At 43.0% G+C, this 15,800-nt stretch overlaps 1 protein-coding gene across 12 annotated transcripts in view; it reads right to left on the bottom strand.

Annotated features, from left to right (window-relative positions):
- Positions 1-13,416, bottom strand: part of USP49 (ubiquitin specific peptidase 49) — a 53,502-nt gene extending 40,086 nt beyond the window's left edge. For 3 of the 12 annotated variants that reach the window (XM_038379938.2, XM_038379941.2, XM_043500534.1), the window contains exons 1-2: positions 12,916-12,969; positions 3,926-4,039 (exon numbers count right to left, since the gene is read on the bottom strand). The gene's annotated coding sequence lies outside the window, so the exon portion shown is untranslated. Of the gene's footprint in view, positions 1-3,925; positions 4,425-6,864; positions 6,943-12,915; positions 12,996-13,107 lie in introns of those variants that run through there. The other 9 variants (XM_038379937.2, XM_038379942.2, XM_043500531.1 and 6 more) reach the window with 8 other exon arrangements.
- Positions 13,417-15,800: the final 2,384 nt, after the last annotated feature.

Genomic DNA, 15,800 nt, shown 5'->3' with positions numbered 1-15,800 from the left:
AGAAGCCAACCAGTTCATATCACATTTATGACAAGAATGAAAGCTTCAATATAAAATACACTTTTTTTTAAAAAAAGGGGGAGAACACATCTATTATGAGTCTATTGGAACAGAGAGAGGAGAATATGGGATCAGAGCCATTGATCCTTCTTAGGGGTCTGGGGAACAAAGCAGTTAGTGGGACAGAAACACAAATCAGCACTGACTGCTCTTCCTTTCTCAAGACATTCATTTAATATTTCTGACCAAATGGCACTTCTCTTTCAGGTCATCTGCATATCCACTTACAAAGGCTGAAAGAATGCTTCCCCTACCCCCTTTCTTTTTTAATTTAAATAAAAGCCTTGAATACGTCTTCTGAGGCTTTCCTTTTCATAGTATGCACGAGAGAGAGAGAGAATGCAACTGTAGGACAGTATTTCTTAATCAGATCTAATACCACCCACTGAAACTGAATGGGAGAATATGATTGCAAGGCAGCACTTCTTGATCAAGTGTACGGATCTGCCTTTCAAAGTGAATAAGACTGTGGTCACCATTTTTTAATTGGCTCAGCTGATACCCTATACAAGTTCTAAATGGAAGAACACAGCTGTGGCCTATAATTCTTGACTTGATCTTCCACAGAAAAGGCTGAAAGAACACAAATGCACTAAAGCATTTACCCTATTAAATCAGTTCTTCTTTCAAAATATTCACTGGATTCACCATGAGAATGCTTTATTTCTTATTCAGCCACACATGATAAAGTGTTCAGTGTAAAAGCTTCACTGCTCGCACCATAAAGAGGCAAGACGGCTACTTTTGCTCAGGTGTTCTTGGTTTTCTAACATCACAAGCTTAATTTCAATTTACCATAATATCTTAAACTGTACTATTTTTATTTTTTTAAAAAATATTCACAAACATCTCATGGAGGAAGCTAAGGTTAAGGCATTTATTTTAAAAATAAACTTCCCCCCTTAATTCCTACAGTATATAATTGTCTAGATCAGTGTTTCCCAGACTTGTTCCGCTGCTTGTGCGGGGAAAGCCTGGAGCAGCGAACCGCGGCCAGTGGGAGCCGCGATCAGCCGAACCTGCGGACACGGCAGGTAAACAAAACGGCTGGCCCGCCAGGGGCTTTCCCTGCACAAGCAGCAGAACAAGTTTGGGAACCCCTGTTCTAGATATAACTTACATGATTTTTAAAAATTCCACTCAAAGAAACACTTTTTTGTGGTGCTGACAGTGGTTTTTCCTCTTTGAAACGAAAAAAAGATGCCTCACCAGAAAAAAAGTGTTTTCTACGATTTGTACGTTATACAAGAAAAATTTCAAGTGAAAAAACTCATACTATTCCTGAGATAACAGCATCTACATACATCAATTTTCTTTCTCTGTGTATGGAAACACTGTTGAATTATACAAGCAGGGCAGCGTGGGACACAGGAGCTTCTACATAGGAGAAATAAAAGATACTGGAAAAGGCTTCTGACATTTCAGGGCTAAAAATGACAGACTTCTCCCTGAATTGCATAATAATTACCTAATTAATGAAAACCATCTATTAGGTTTTCTTAAAAATGTCTTGACTGCTGGAGAGGTGCCCCTAACAAGTATTCCATTTTCTCAAAGATTTCACACTCTGATCTTTGGCTGCCAATATACTGTAGGTGTTACAGTTAACGTACACTCATTACCATGCTGTGAACAAAAACTGATGAACAACACTTATCACAAAGCAGTGAGTTTTCTCCACACAGAGGAGGTAAAACAAAGAGGGATACTAATCACATGTTCACATTTTGCCAAAAATTTATGATTTTCTCAAAAGAAACAGTAACCTAGTGCAATGCAGTAAAATACATTTAATTTTGTATCTTGATATATACTGCATGGTGATGTTAAACATCATGACTGCACAAAGAGCTCACCATAGGCAATCTGAAAATTATCAAAGGGTGACAGAGTGTCAAAAGTAGGGAGCTTGACATTAAACCGACCACCTTTGTTTCAGTTTTTATAGCACATAGTAGTTGCCTCATCTTTTTCTAAGGTTTTCAATATCCTGCCTGATCTCCATTTTTCTATATTTCAATACTGCCACTCACATGAATGAAGCAAGCAAATACAACTGCATTTTGTAGATCATCTTTCCTACAAAACATACACAATATGGTACATGACATATGCCTATCCATGCACTTGGGTATGGGAGCACACCAGTAACTGCAAAGGAACCGAAAGCCTCATATTTGCTCAGAGTAGTTCCCCAGATGAATTTGAAAAGCGAAGATTTTATCTACATTGCAGCTCTAATTTTGGGACTACCAACCGATTTTTCTGGATAAGCAGGAGGTCAATTTAAAAAACAGCAACCCTGCACTTTTGTTCTCATCAATCTTGACATCCTCTCCTTATTTTCAAACCCAAGACCTTTCAAACCTTTCTCTACTCTCCTTCTGATGTCATACATCCTTCATATCTGGATCACCAATTGTGCAGATGATCCACTACCCAGACCTGAGAATTTTCTACATACCACCACCATGGTAAATTAGATAATTCTTGGATGTGTTAACTCCCACAAGAATAACATGACTCAAGGGACATCAGAAAGTCCTGGATCTCCCAACATAAACAATAAAACACTCTCCTGCCCTTCTCCTTCTCCCACCCCTGCTTCTCCAGGCCCACTCTCTTTGTTCCAATCTCCATGCACCAAATAATTTCAAAACAAATTTAAAATGTTGGCAAAATGTTTCCATGCCTCCTTCTAATCCCCTCTATGGCACTGACTACACTGGCGATGTTTCTATGACACCACTTCTGTCCCATTATGCCAACACACTGGATGTGCATTGTAGTTCATATTGCAATGTGCTTTGTGTTTGGCACAAGGCACTTTCCAAAGTGAGTTTTCAAATACAAAAAGAATTAATTTCATCACAGGGAGCCCAGAGCTCTCCCCTGTACAAGTCATGGAATCTATTGGCAGAGCTTGAAAATTCTACTTGCTTATGGCAAGTATGTCACAATATTGCCAACTGTCATGATATTTGGTGTGGGTTTGTTTTTAAAGTCTCAGCACCTGGAAGCATGTGATTAGATGAGAACTCTCAACTTCTATTTTTTTTTTTTTAAGTTTCTAGCCCTTGTGACTGGAGAGAAGAGCTTGAAAATGTTACCCAAATTCACCTAAAGGCACAAAAACCAGAACATGTTGGGGGTTTCTGTCTTTCTTTTTCTTCTTATTTTAAATCATGATTTTTAACCCAATCTCATTTTTGGAGGGCTAGCAATACTGATTTTACCAAGCTGCAGCAGAATTTTGTCTGTTTTCACCCCAGTATTTTGAACCCCACTGGCAACGATGAAACTGACAAAAATCAGGTCTATTTCACTCTGTGGCTGCTTGTAAACCACAGCAGAGGCAGGCATTGGAGATATTCACGGGGGCAGAGGATCAATAACAGAAGTAGTGAGAGGTCTGTCTCCTCAACAGTCAGGAAGTTCCAGAGGGAAGCAAATTAAAGACTTATCTACATGGGGAGGTTTTTTACATGGGGTTTGTTTTTTTTAATTAAAATGATGTGCATCAAAACAACGCAATCCCTTCTTGCAAGTTAACTGGCCTATTATTATGAATTAGATAATCCACTTTGAAAGTGGAGTAAATTCATTGCAGAATGAGTAAGGTTTGTATGGACACATTTGTATTTTGCAGTTACTTGGCAGTGCTCCAACTGCTATCCTATGCTGCATCGTTTCACCCTAAGACTGACCAGCAAGGAGAGGCATGTGGGAGGTATTTTAAACTTTATCAGACATCTAGTAGACCAAGAGAGAGCGCCTCTGAGCAGGGTCCAGAGACAGCAACCTAACAGAAATCCCAGCACCCTCCCCTTTCCTTCCATCTGGCAAGCGAGGGTTATTTTCTCACCTGGGCATAAAGAGCAGGGCCACTCATCTTTCATCTTAAATCTTAGGCTGGCATTGTTTAGTCCTCTCTGACTAGGAGACATCTGGTAACATTTCCAAGCACTAGTGTGGGTGGCTGGGTGGGAAAAAATGATGGGAAAAGTTACAAAAAAGAAATGAGGAACTGAGAAATTTCTGTGATTGGGAAGAAGAAAGAAAAGCGAAAAATATAAGTGAGAAGAGAGTGAATGGAATGTGGGGACAGACACATAAATAATGGAGTGTGGTTAGAAAGGAGGAAAAGAAGTGACGGATTTGTGAAAAAAGAAAAGATACACAATAATCTGTTACAGAAAAGAAAATGGAGGAAAGCAAAGATGGGTAAAGAGATGTAACAAAGATAAGGGATGTTGTAAGGTACGTTTTAAAATGTATCAAATAGAAAGGCGATTGACAATGTTAGAATTAAATACAATACACAACTGTTTATTTCTTTAAATTGCCCAGGGGCATGGCTTCAAAGTCATGATACTGTGTGTGGAAGAGAGGGGAAAAAGCATGGCAACATGGCACTTTTTACCCCTGCTGGCTCCTGCATTAGTAAAACAACGTTGGTTAAACTTTTCAAGCGCCTGAGTACGTGTGTCTGCCCTCCCCTCTCAGCAACTTTTCCGGCAACTATACTTGGAGTACCAGATGTTTCCACACAGGGCAGGTTTATACTTAAAACACTGCATTGGCGCAGCTGCACTCCTGCAGTGCTTAGGTGAAAACACTCCTACGTCGACGGGAGAGCTTCTCCCATCAGCCTAGCTAATCCACTACGGCAACAGGTGGTAGCTGTTTTGATGGGAGAAGCTCTCCTGCTGACATAGCACTGTCTGCATTGGGGGCTAGGTCGGTATGCCTCTGTCGCTCAACGGTGTGGATTTTTCACACCTCTGAGCGATGTAGTTATACCGACGTAAGTCTGTAGTGCAGACCTGGCCACAGACATGTTAGAAGAACTATTAAAAAGTGTAAACCGCTAGTTAGCCAAATGGATGCCAAAAAGATAGATCACAGTCACAGAGTAGGGTTTTTATTTAGTCGGGCATGCTGCAAACAGATCCATATTCTACCCTTCATATTATAGAATGATTTTTCACTCACTTTTCAGATTTGGGATATATATTGTGTTCTGCAGTTGGAATGCAAGGAAACAGAAACTTCTCTTCTATCACTTCCCCTCTCCAAGTCATCCAACTTGCTGCCAACATCCTTTCTCTTTTCTGCTGCTGCAAATATGACTATTACCATCTCAAATCCCTTTGCTGGCTTCCCAACATCTATTTCAAGCTTCTTCTCTTCCACATAAAATGCAAGATTCTTCTCTCTAAGGCATGCCACTGCCAAAATCTCTAACCTCATCTCTCCCTATGCCCCCTCCATCCAAGTGTTACTACTATTTGGTCCATTTTTCTCCACTCACTTCCAACAATAAGGTGCTTTCTGTACCACCATTATGCCTAGAAAGAGTCTGGTTATAAACATGTGAGGTTCCCTCACTCTCCTACTTCAAAACACTCTTTACAACCCATGTTTTAAATGCAGTGCAACTACAATAAACCATTCTTCTCCTGGGAACCAGCTCCTCCCTCAAACTGGGGAGGATTGAGTACACCTCTCTGATATAGGTGCCGATTTGTTCCTGGATGATATTGGTATTAGGTTTGCCAAACTTCCAGGTAGCCTGTGAGGGATGGGGTAGAGGCAGCCAAGAATGGAATGGCACCTGCTTCTGGCAGGTGCCCAGTGTAGAAACTCACTGATTTAGGCTCCAGATCCAAAAAGTTAACATAGGGGGCATCTTGAGGGCAACTCCTTAAGGGATAGGGGCAACACTTTTAACCCCCTGGGGCCAAATGTAAACCAGGAGCTGGGACACTAGCCCACCAATATGCTTTATGGCACTGCTGGCTGGGGTAAAGGCACACTCTCACCTCAACCCTTGAAAAGGAGAGGAATGTTAGTGGACAGGTGGAGGTGCCCAGAGAACCTCCTATTACAATGATTGGCTCCCCCTGTTGTAGAAGTACCCCTAGAATTGGCAAAGGATCAATGGGATGCAAGTGACTGCACTGAGAGGTCCTCGACAGGAACCTTGGCTGTAATTTGACTAATCAAGTTGCAACCTGGCTAAAACCCATGCCACGTATCCTTGCCTTCTTTCACGCAGGAAGCACACCAATAAACCAAGCTTTTCTACTCCATTTCTGGTTTAGCACTGAACCAGTTTGTGCCTTTAGAATGTAAGCAGGCCATCTCCCTATGCCTCAATTTCCATCTGTATGATTAGGATAATCGTATTTCCCAGATCAAGGGTTGTAAAGTGCTATATAAGACCTAAGGATTTTTATTACATACACTACGTACGTTTACATACAACACAATCAGTACATTTAAGTCTTTAAATATACTAGGATTTGTTTTTTAAAAAATGTATGAGTTTGTGTTTAATCAGTTGAAATTTTACATCACTGCCCATCCCTTTCCAAAATAATACATCTTTTAAGTTTTTACACTAATGAGGGAGATCTTCCATTCACTGAAATAAGGGGGGGGAATATTTTGTTCTGTAAAGCATGCCACAATCAAATTAACTGTTCATAGTAGCTAAGTGTTTAGGAGGGTGAACTGTTAATTACCTTGTGTGTCAACAATAGGGCAGTTGAGACAAAAATCACTGAGGGTGTGTGCGTCTGGGCTTGTTTTTCCCCCCAAAGAAAAACTTGATATTCAGACCAATAGCCACAGCGTGTACTACATCAAGTTAAAAAGAAAGCAGTGGTTCCACACAGGTGCCCATCCTCCAGCCCTGAAACTGCACCCTAAACCTTCTTTTCTGCAGTGAAACACAAGGAGCTCTGCCCTTCAGCTTGCATGGCATGCCTGGCTCTGCACAGGCTCCCACAATCCTACCTTTTCCTTCTCAAGCAGCAGCACTGTATTGACTGATTCTGCCGCATAAAGGGTTTTCCATACTTGGAAGAACAGGAAGCCATAATTTGGTCCCATAATAGGATCTTTTATTACACAATCCACAAAATATATATGCAATACTAAATGCTATACATGCATATCAAAAGTTATATAGAAAAGTGCATTCAAATGCAAGAAAATTTTAAATTTTCATGAATTCTTGAATGGTGCACTGGATAAATTTACCACCCAATAAAGATTGGTAACTAGGCTAAAATAGTATCCGATAGGATGGTTTATTATTATTATATTTACAAATAATGTGAAGCACAGAAATCCTACAGCAATTGGCAATGTAGATAAATACATTTCAACATAGTCACTGAGTTTTACAGGAGCAACAGTAGTTCCTTTTTATTATATTGTACTTGCTGAATATTCACATTGCTCATTGTTGAACGTATGCCTTACAATAAGGTCTTTCATGGCAAGATGATAGAAATGGTCAGAGCTAAGGTTGCTGTGGAAACTTGATCTCTGAATTTCCTGATTTTTGTGCAATTAAAGCCTCATCCTTACTGTCATTTTAACATACTTTGGGGCTTTACAAAATATGTATAAATGTCCTTTTTATAATGCATTTCAATAAATATTTTGTCAGAAGATACATTTGCATTTATTTTAATGACTGGTCCTTAGAAAGAGCATTTCTCCAAACTTCCTAAAACACTATTTCACTTAGGGGCCCCAAGAATAATCAGGAGGAATTTCAACTCAAAAGCCAGTAATTCAGGAAAGTCATAAGCCACTAAGAATGACATAAATTAGAAATGGGAGATCCATCCTTTATACCATCTTATGCCAAGGTAGAATTATTTCTCACAGAGTATTCTTAAATGTTTTGCCTCAACCATGACTAATAAAAACAGCTAATGATTAACTGAATTCTGGCAAGGAAAAAAAAAAAAAGTTGCAAAGCCTGATGTGGACAGGACAGATTCCAAGTGAGCAAACATCAAATGAAGGATTATCCTTACTTGTGAGGAATCCATTGCAGCAAGAAATTGAACCAGAGACCTTCACATCCAGAAGCAGAAGGTCTACATATTGAACTAAATGAGAATCTTCTTTTTCTGTCAGTAGTAGTCCTATGGCTATAATTAACTATATGGTGCACAAAAGATACTCGTTTCAAAGACTTCTCTTTGAGGTCCCCAGTCCAAGTATTAACCAGGCCAAGACTTGCTTAACTTTGCAGGCCAGACCAGATGAGGCACATTCAAACCTTATCAGTTCTTAAAACAGCCAACAAATGTCTTGTCAACCACAACATCCTGTAGCACTTATAATTTGAGTCATCCCAGAAATCACAGTGAAAGATGGCTTAATTATTGCAAAAATTAATCCTCAGATGCACACCTGCTAAAAAAATTAGTTTGTTAAATTATCAGTTTTAACATTTTCTAAACTATTATTTGAGAAGTTGACAATTTAAAGGAGCTATCGTTGAGCAGAGTTCACTCTAAGCCAAAGGGCAAAGCTCTTTATCAATGAATGAATTAAACTTGTATGAGGCCAAGAAATATCAACAGATGTGAAAAACTGTGAGTTCCAAACCAGCCCTTTTCCACTTGTGAAATCAGCTAGAATTGTTAGTGAGAATAATTGTTAGTGAGAAAAACTAACTAGAATTGTTAGTGAGAAAAACAAGCATCTGCCTTGGGAACATTTGGAATGTCACACTTTGGTGCATGCTTAAGTCAGAGAAAAGTTATACATTGTGAGCGGTCAGCACAGGATTTTCAAATATTCACACCTTTTTATTTTCAAAACAATTTTTTAAAACAAGCACAAATTTGCATTTTTCATTCAGAGGGGACAAGGTTTAAAACAAAGTCATTTCTTTGTTACCTGAGCATGAAAACAGATTCTGAAAAAAATTTCAACTGATGAAAAATTTCAATCCTGATTCACACACACAGTTTACTCAGAACTGAAATACTGTTAACAGGCTTTTATGAAAAAAATTTATAAACTCCCTTTTAGGGTGTAACGAAGCATGAGAAATTTAAGTACAACAAATATTTTGAGGAAATGTAAGTGAATGAAAATAAGGGTTTGATATGCGTGTGCCATTCAACTTTTATTGTGTTGCTCCAGTTATATGAGTCCTTTCAAGCCAAGACGCTCAGAAGATGACTGCACAACTGAGAGAACTAAAAATGGAATATTTCATATTTAACTGTGCCATAGGATCCACCTGTCAAGAGTTCAACTTGACTCAACCACATGATATGGGACAGAATCATACTTGTGAAATCTGCAGTCTCAGAAAGCAGAAACAGAAAGTCTAACAACAAATGGTAAAGCACACAGAACATTCATTACCAGCAGACAGATTCCAGTTCTTCAGCTTTCAATTTATGCACCAAAATTTTGAAACTAAAAGTATGAAGCAAAATGACCCAGATAAATAGAGCCTAGATACCTACTAGATACCAAATCCTCCTTCAGTTTAGCTCAAAAAAATCTACTGCATTGTAAACACTATATAATATATATTATATATATATATATACACACACACACACACACACACACATATATATATATATATATTTAACAATCAAAGGAATGTGTTGAAGATGCCATTGTCAAATAAGTCACGGCAAGCTCCAAGTATAGCTAGTTATCTTACACATACACCAACAGAGATCAAGTACAAGACACCAGGGCCAAATTATCCACGAGCTTAAGCAGGCTGCTATTCTATTGACTTCAGTTAAGTAATACCCACTTATGCCAAAGGTGAATTTGGCCAACTGTATTTACACAAACTGAGGGATTTTCATATTCACGATCTCATCCATCCACCAACTTATCTGCTCTAATTCCTTCTGCTCCCCCTCCTAATATCCACTGCCCCTTTCATCTTTTTCCTACCCTTATCCTCTAGCCTTATTCATGCTGTTCCCTTCTCTTGGAGCAGCGTCTCAGATTTCATCCACCAAGAGCCTTCTCTTCCCATCCAAATATCACTTTAAACTTGTTTCTTCCAAGAATCCTTGTAAGCTTATTGTCCATTCCAATCATCCCTCCTTACCATCCTTAACCTAATGTATGGTCCCCAGTTTTTGCCTAGTCTTTCTATGGGTCTGATCTGTATTTCCTTAAGAAAAACTTCCTTTGAAGTCAGTTAGAATTTTGTCTAAGTAAGGAGAAAGTACTGCACATCAAACCTCTTCACTTCAAGCTCTTCAGGGCCCAGCAAGCAACTTAATCTATATTCTGTGAAGCAGCACTATGCAAAAAGGACAGATCTTGCAAACCCACTGGGTTTGTGGAATACAGCTCTAACCGATTATTAAAACAAAACACAGCTTTTTTTTCTTATGTTCATCTATATAATCCAAAGAGAGCTGACACTCCTTAATGAGAACTCAGAATTCTTTCATAAACAAACATTTCTTAAGATTAGGAATTATTTCTTTCAAGAACACAAATTAGTATGTTTGCATTTCCAATGCAATATAGAACACAATATAGCAAATATCTATTTCTGAAAATGAGCAGTTTTTCAAAGATCTACTCATGTTTGTGTATGCAAATATATACATAAATACACTGATAAGTGTATTTAGAGAACAGAGATTTTAGCAGACAATGTGTTTATTCCTACAAGGCAGACACATATAAATGTTTTCAGATCTATTCCTTATGAACAAAACAATAAATCTGGGATTTTCTAAATCAGATGAAAAGGAGGGGGACCAGAAATAATCTAAAAATACCCTTCCTTTGCATATCACAAACTTTTAGAAGTTACGCTTGTAACTTTAAATTCACTTATAAGAACACTAAGCTTCTTGCATTCCCAATAATTATGTATTCTTAGATTCTCTTTACAAGTAGTCCGGAAACTAAGCATAATCTGAGTTTACTTGTCTTTATTGACAGGGGGGAAAGAGTACATGTTTGTGGGAGGAGCATTCAAGCTGCTGCCAGTTCTCCAGGTTGCAATTATGTTTTAAGTGTGGGTCTGGCTTCTCAAGACTGACAGTAACAATCAAAAGAACTAAAAGGAGATGCCTATATTTCTGCCCCTCTGCTATTAATTTCTATTTCTCTCTCTCTGCAATGCTTTTGGAGAATATTGTTTGTATCAAAGAGGCTAAATCAAATAGTATGTATTTCTCTTTGTTAAAAACCTGTCAGTAAACACTCATTCCTCCAACCTCAACTTCTTCCCCCCTACCATCACTAATGCTCACTCCTCTCAAATAAAACAAAACAGATGGAAACTTCAAACAAAGTGAACAAAAGAGATTTTTTTGTTCCCTCTTTTCTAGAAGATAGAAGATAAAATCGTGGTAGTTGGAAGAAGAAAATATTTTGTGTTCTATCCTGCAACATTTACTCAAAGCACAGTGACTTCAATGGGACACGTGAGCAAGGACTACTCATGGAAGATAGGGCTGCAGGTCTCTAGTAGGTTTCAGAATAGCAGCGGTGTTAGTCTGTATTCACAAAAGAAAAGGAGTACTTGTGGCACCTTAGAGAATAATGCATCCAATGAAGTGAGCTGTAGCTCACGAAAGCTTATGCTCAAATAAATTTGTTAGTCTCTAAAGTGCCACAAGTACTCCTTTTCTTTTTAGGTCTCTAGTAGGTCATCTAGTCCATCCCCCTTACAATATCGAATTATTTCCCTTAGTATGCATATACTGGGGCTTTGGATAAAATTAGAGCTAATCATTTTATTTATAAAGAAGCACCCAACACACTCTCTGCCATTGCTCTGGTTAGAGAGAGGGGGAGCTTGTGTGCCATACATTTAAAATGAACTTTAAATATTGTTATAAAATGATATTAATTTGTTATTTACAAAGTATCACCCTCACAGCCATTATGTTCCAGCAGCAGTATTTACACAACTTAAATCCTGTTCACATTAAACTCAGAGTGACACGGACTTCAATGGTTCTACTGGTATGAATAAGGCAAGAAGGATTTAAGGAAAAGTTGTTACACAATTAGGGCCCAATTCTGGGAGGGACCTGAGGGACCTGGCCTCTTCATAGCTAGCTCTTGTTCCAAATCCCTACCCAGCAACCCACGATTCCTCTCTGTATTGCCTGTTCCAATCACCGAGGGCCCCAACCACTGCTCAACCACCATCCTCACCTCTTCCTTGATCCAGCCTCCTTTCCCCTTCAACACTTGCCCCAGCCTCCCTTATAACCTCTGTGCCCAGGTCCCCTTCACCTCCAGCAGCTGCACTCTCGAGTTTTCAGCCCATCTCAGCTCCCTCAAACACACCAGTCCTCACCCCCTGAGCTCCCCGTCCAGTCACATGTACCACTCCAGGGCTGAACCTCACCCTAACCCCAAAAGGGCAGTAAACTCTCCCTTGGCCTCCATCACCAGCTTCCCCCCAACCTCACATTGTAGGAGGTGACCCCCCAGCCTCCTTGTCCCCACTTGCTACTGTGGGCGTGAAGGCCCCTTTAGCCCCTGCCTGGGGGTGTGTGAACCCCCCCATGGAGATGAATCCTTTCAGCTGCCTCCCGCCCCCCCGTCACTCTGGGAATAAACCCGCCAGATCCCCCACATTGAGAAACGAGGCACTTCACCCTCCAAACTGGGGATTAAACCCCTCAGCCCCCCAATGGGGGGTTATGCCCCCCCCAAGCCTCACCTCCCAAACTGGGGGGGTAACCCCTCCTGTCCCCAGCCCCCCATGGGGAGTTAGACCCCCCCCAGCCTCACCACGGGGGGTGAAGCCCCCTCGCCTCCCAAACTGGGGGTTAACCCCTCCTGTCTCCAGCCCCCCACGGGGGGCTAGACCCCCCCAGCCCCACCCCGGGTCATTAGACGCCCCGTAGCCAGCCCCTGCGGGGAGGTGAAGCCCCCCAGACCTCCTGCTATGGGGGGCTCACACCCCCAGTTGGGGGGTTGAACCCCTTCTCCCCAGCCCCCCTCGGGGGGGGGGTGAAGCCCCCTCCCCCGGGGGGGTCAGAGCCCCCCTCCCCCACTAACCCCTTTATTTACCGCCATCATCAGCACGCGCGAGCTGTCACCGAGCGCGAGACACCCCAACCGGGGACGGCCCCGCCCCCTCCCCGCCCATTGGCCGCCAGCCCCGCCCCGCCCCCCGAAGCCATTGGTCGGAAAGCACGCCACACACTCCATCGTCCCCGCCCTTCGCTAGCGCTGTACACCCCATTCACCGACACCACTTACGCCATCTCCGCAAGGCTCTTGTGAGCGGCCCTGCGGGGTTCTTCGGCGCTTTACGCCCGTGGCCGAGCAGACCGCAAACTTTCCTTTATGTTACGCCATTTGCGCTGCCGCAGCAGCGAACTTTCTACTAGCGTACGTGAATTGCGCAGACTTTGCCGATGAATTCTCCGCGGCTTTACGCTGCTTGCGTTGCCCGAGCTTTCGAACGCGGGACTAGCTTACGGCGCTTGCGTAGCCGGCAGGGGGGCAGGCTCTTCAGTGGCTTAGGGCAATTGCGCTGCGGAATGGGAGGGGGAGAAGGGTGGAGGGGCGGGGACTCCATAGCCCCACCCCGGGACGGTGACGTAGCCGGGCTTTGTGAATCGCAGGCTGAAGTTTGGTTGAGTCACACGAGGGTAAATAAGGATGTTTCAGAGACAAAGAGACTCTTAAAGGGGCAGGAGCGCCTTGTGCGGCCCCCCCCCGCTCAGAGGGGCCCAGGCCTCAGGGCGCTGGCCTCCCCTCCCCCTCCCTCCAGGCCACTCAGTGCACCTGGGCAGAGCAGCACCGGGCTGGGGAAAGGGGGGGCAGCAGCACAGAGGCTAAGCCGGGGCCATGGCCACATCAGGCATGTCACCATGCATGGACCACGTCCGGCCGGGCCACTGCCAGGGGGCCACGTCCAACACCACCATTGCACGGGGCCACATCAGGTATGCCACCATTGCACGGGGCCACTGCCATGGGGCCACGTCCAGCACCACCATTGCACGGGGCCACATCAGGTATGCCACCATTGCACGGGGCCACTGCCATGGGGCCACGTCCAGCACCACCATTGCACGGGGCCACTGCCATGGGGCCACGTCCAGCACCAGCATTGAACGGGGCCACAACAGGCATCTCACCATGCATGGGCCATGTCCGGCCGGGCCACTGCCAGGGGGCCACATCCAGCACCACCAGTGCACGGGGCCACTACCATGGAGCCATGTCCAGCACCACTGTTGCACTCGGCCACAACAGGCATGCCACCGTGTATGGGTCAAACCCAGCACCACCATTGCACAGGGCCACATCAGGCATGCCACCATGCATGGGCCACATGCAGCACCACCATTGCATAGGGCCACTGCCATGGGGCCACGTCCAGCATCACCATTGCACTGGGCCACTGCCATGGGGCCACATCCCACAGGGCCACTGGCACCAGCCCACGTCCAGCACCACCACTGCATGGGGACACTGCCACAGGATCACGTCAGGCAGGGCCACTCTTATGGGACCATATCTGGCTCCATCATTGCACGGGAACTTTGCCATGGGGCCACATAATCTGCTGCCACACCGCGCAGGCCACGTAAGGCACCACCGCTGACCAGGTCACTGCTGTGGGGCATGGGAGGTGTGTGGTACAGTGCAGTGGCGAGTGAGACAGGGACATTTTCTGTCATTAGCACCTACCTAGGCAGCCTCAGTCTTGAAGAAGGCAGAACCATTCCAACAGAAATCCAGACTGTCCTGGCACTGTGGATCCCAGACAATCTCAGACCACTTCACAAACACACACAAAAACTGAATTGCCTTTGGAAATGAACGGGCAAGGAGCACTGAGCCTCTTTGTCGACTAACAACCTCCCTTTCCTCATTAAAATCTCTCCTTGAAACTCACTTCTTCCAGGAATCTTTCAAACTTTCTTCATACCATCAACCTTTGGCCCACCACTGGTCTATTTTAGGTCCTGATCCTAAACAGAGATCCACCCTGGTACCCTGGACTTCAGTTGGGTTTTACCCATAGAGTGCAGCCTTAGACTGTGAACTGCAGCCAAATTCAGCCTTGGTGTAACTCCCTTAACGTCAAAAGAAGTTAAACCAAGGGTTATTTTGGCCCTTTATATACTTACTCACTTGGTAAAGGGCTGCATCGACATGTATAAGTATGGAGAATAAAGGTACGTGGTAAGAACATAAGACCTGCCATACTGGGTCAGACCAAAGGTCCATCTAGCTCAGGTTTCAAAGTATCTCAGTATCCTGTCTTCTGACCATGGCCAATGTCAGGTGCCCCAGAGGAAATGAACAGAACAGGTAATCATCAAGTGATCCATTCCCTGTCGTCCATTCCCAGATTCTGGCAAAGAGAGGCTAAGGATATCAACCTTGCGCATCCTGGCTAATAACCATTGATGGACCTATCCTCCATGAATGTATCTAGTTCTTTTTTGAACCCTGTTATAGTCTTGGCCTTCACAACATCCTCTGGCAGAGTTCCACAGGCTGACTTTGCGTTGTGTGAAGAAATATTTCCTTTTATTTAAGTCTGCTGCCTATTAATCGCATTTGGGTGACGCCTAGTTTGTGTGCTATGAGGAGTAAATAACACTTCCTTATTTACTTTCTCCACACCAGTCATGATTTTACAGACCTCTATCATATCCCCCCGTTAGTCATCTCCTTTCCGAGCTGAAAAGTTCCAGTCTTATTAATCTCTCCTCATACAGCACTCATTCCATACCCCTAATCATTTTTTGTTGCCCTTTTCTGAACCTTTTCCAATTCCAATACATCTTTTTTGAGATGGGGCGACCACATCTGCACACAGAATTCAAGATGTGGGCATACTATGGATTTATATAGAGGCAATATGATATTTTCTGTTGTCTTATCTATCCCTTTCTTAATGATTCCCAACATTCTGTTCGCTTTTTTTG

Source organism: Dermochelys coriacea, chromosome 21, assembly GCF_009764565.3.
Source record: "Dermochelys coriacea isolate rDerCor1 chromosome 21, rDerCor1.pri.v4, whole genome shotgun sequence".
Lineage (NCBI taxonomy): Eukaryota > Metazoa > Chordata > Testudines > Dermochelyidae > Dermochelys > Dermochelys coriacea.
Note: the sequence above shows the minus strand (reverse complement) of the source record. Positions and strands in the feature narration are given on the sequence as shown.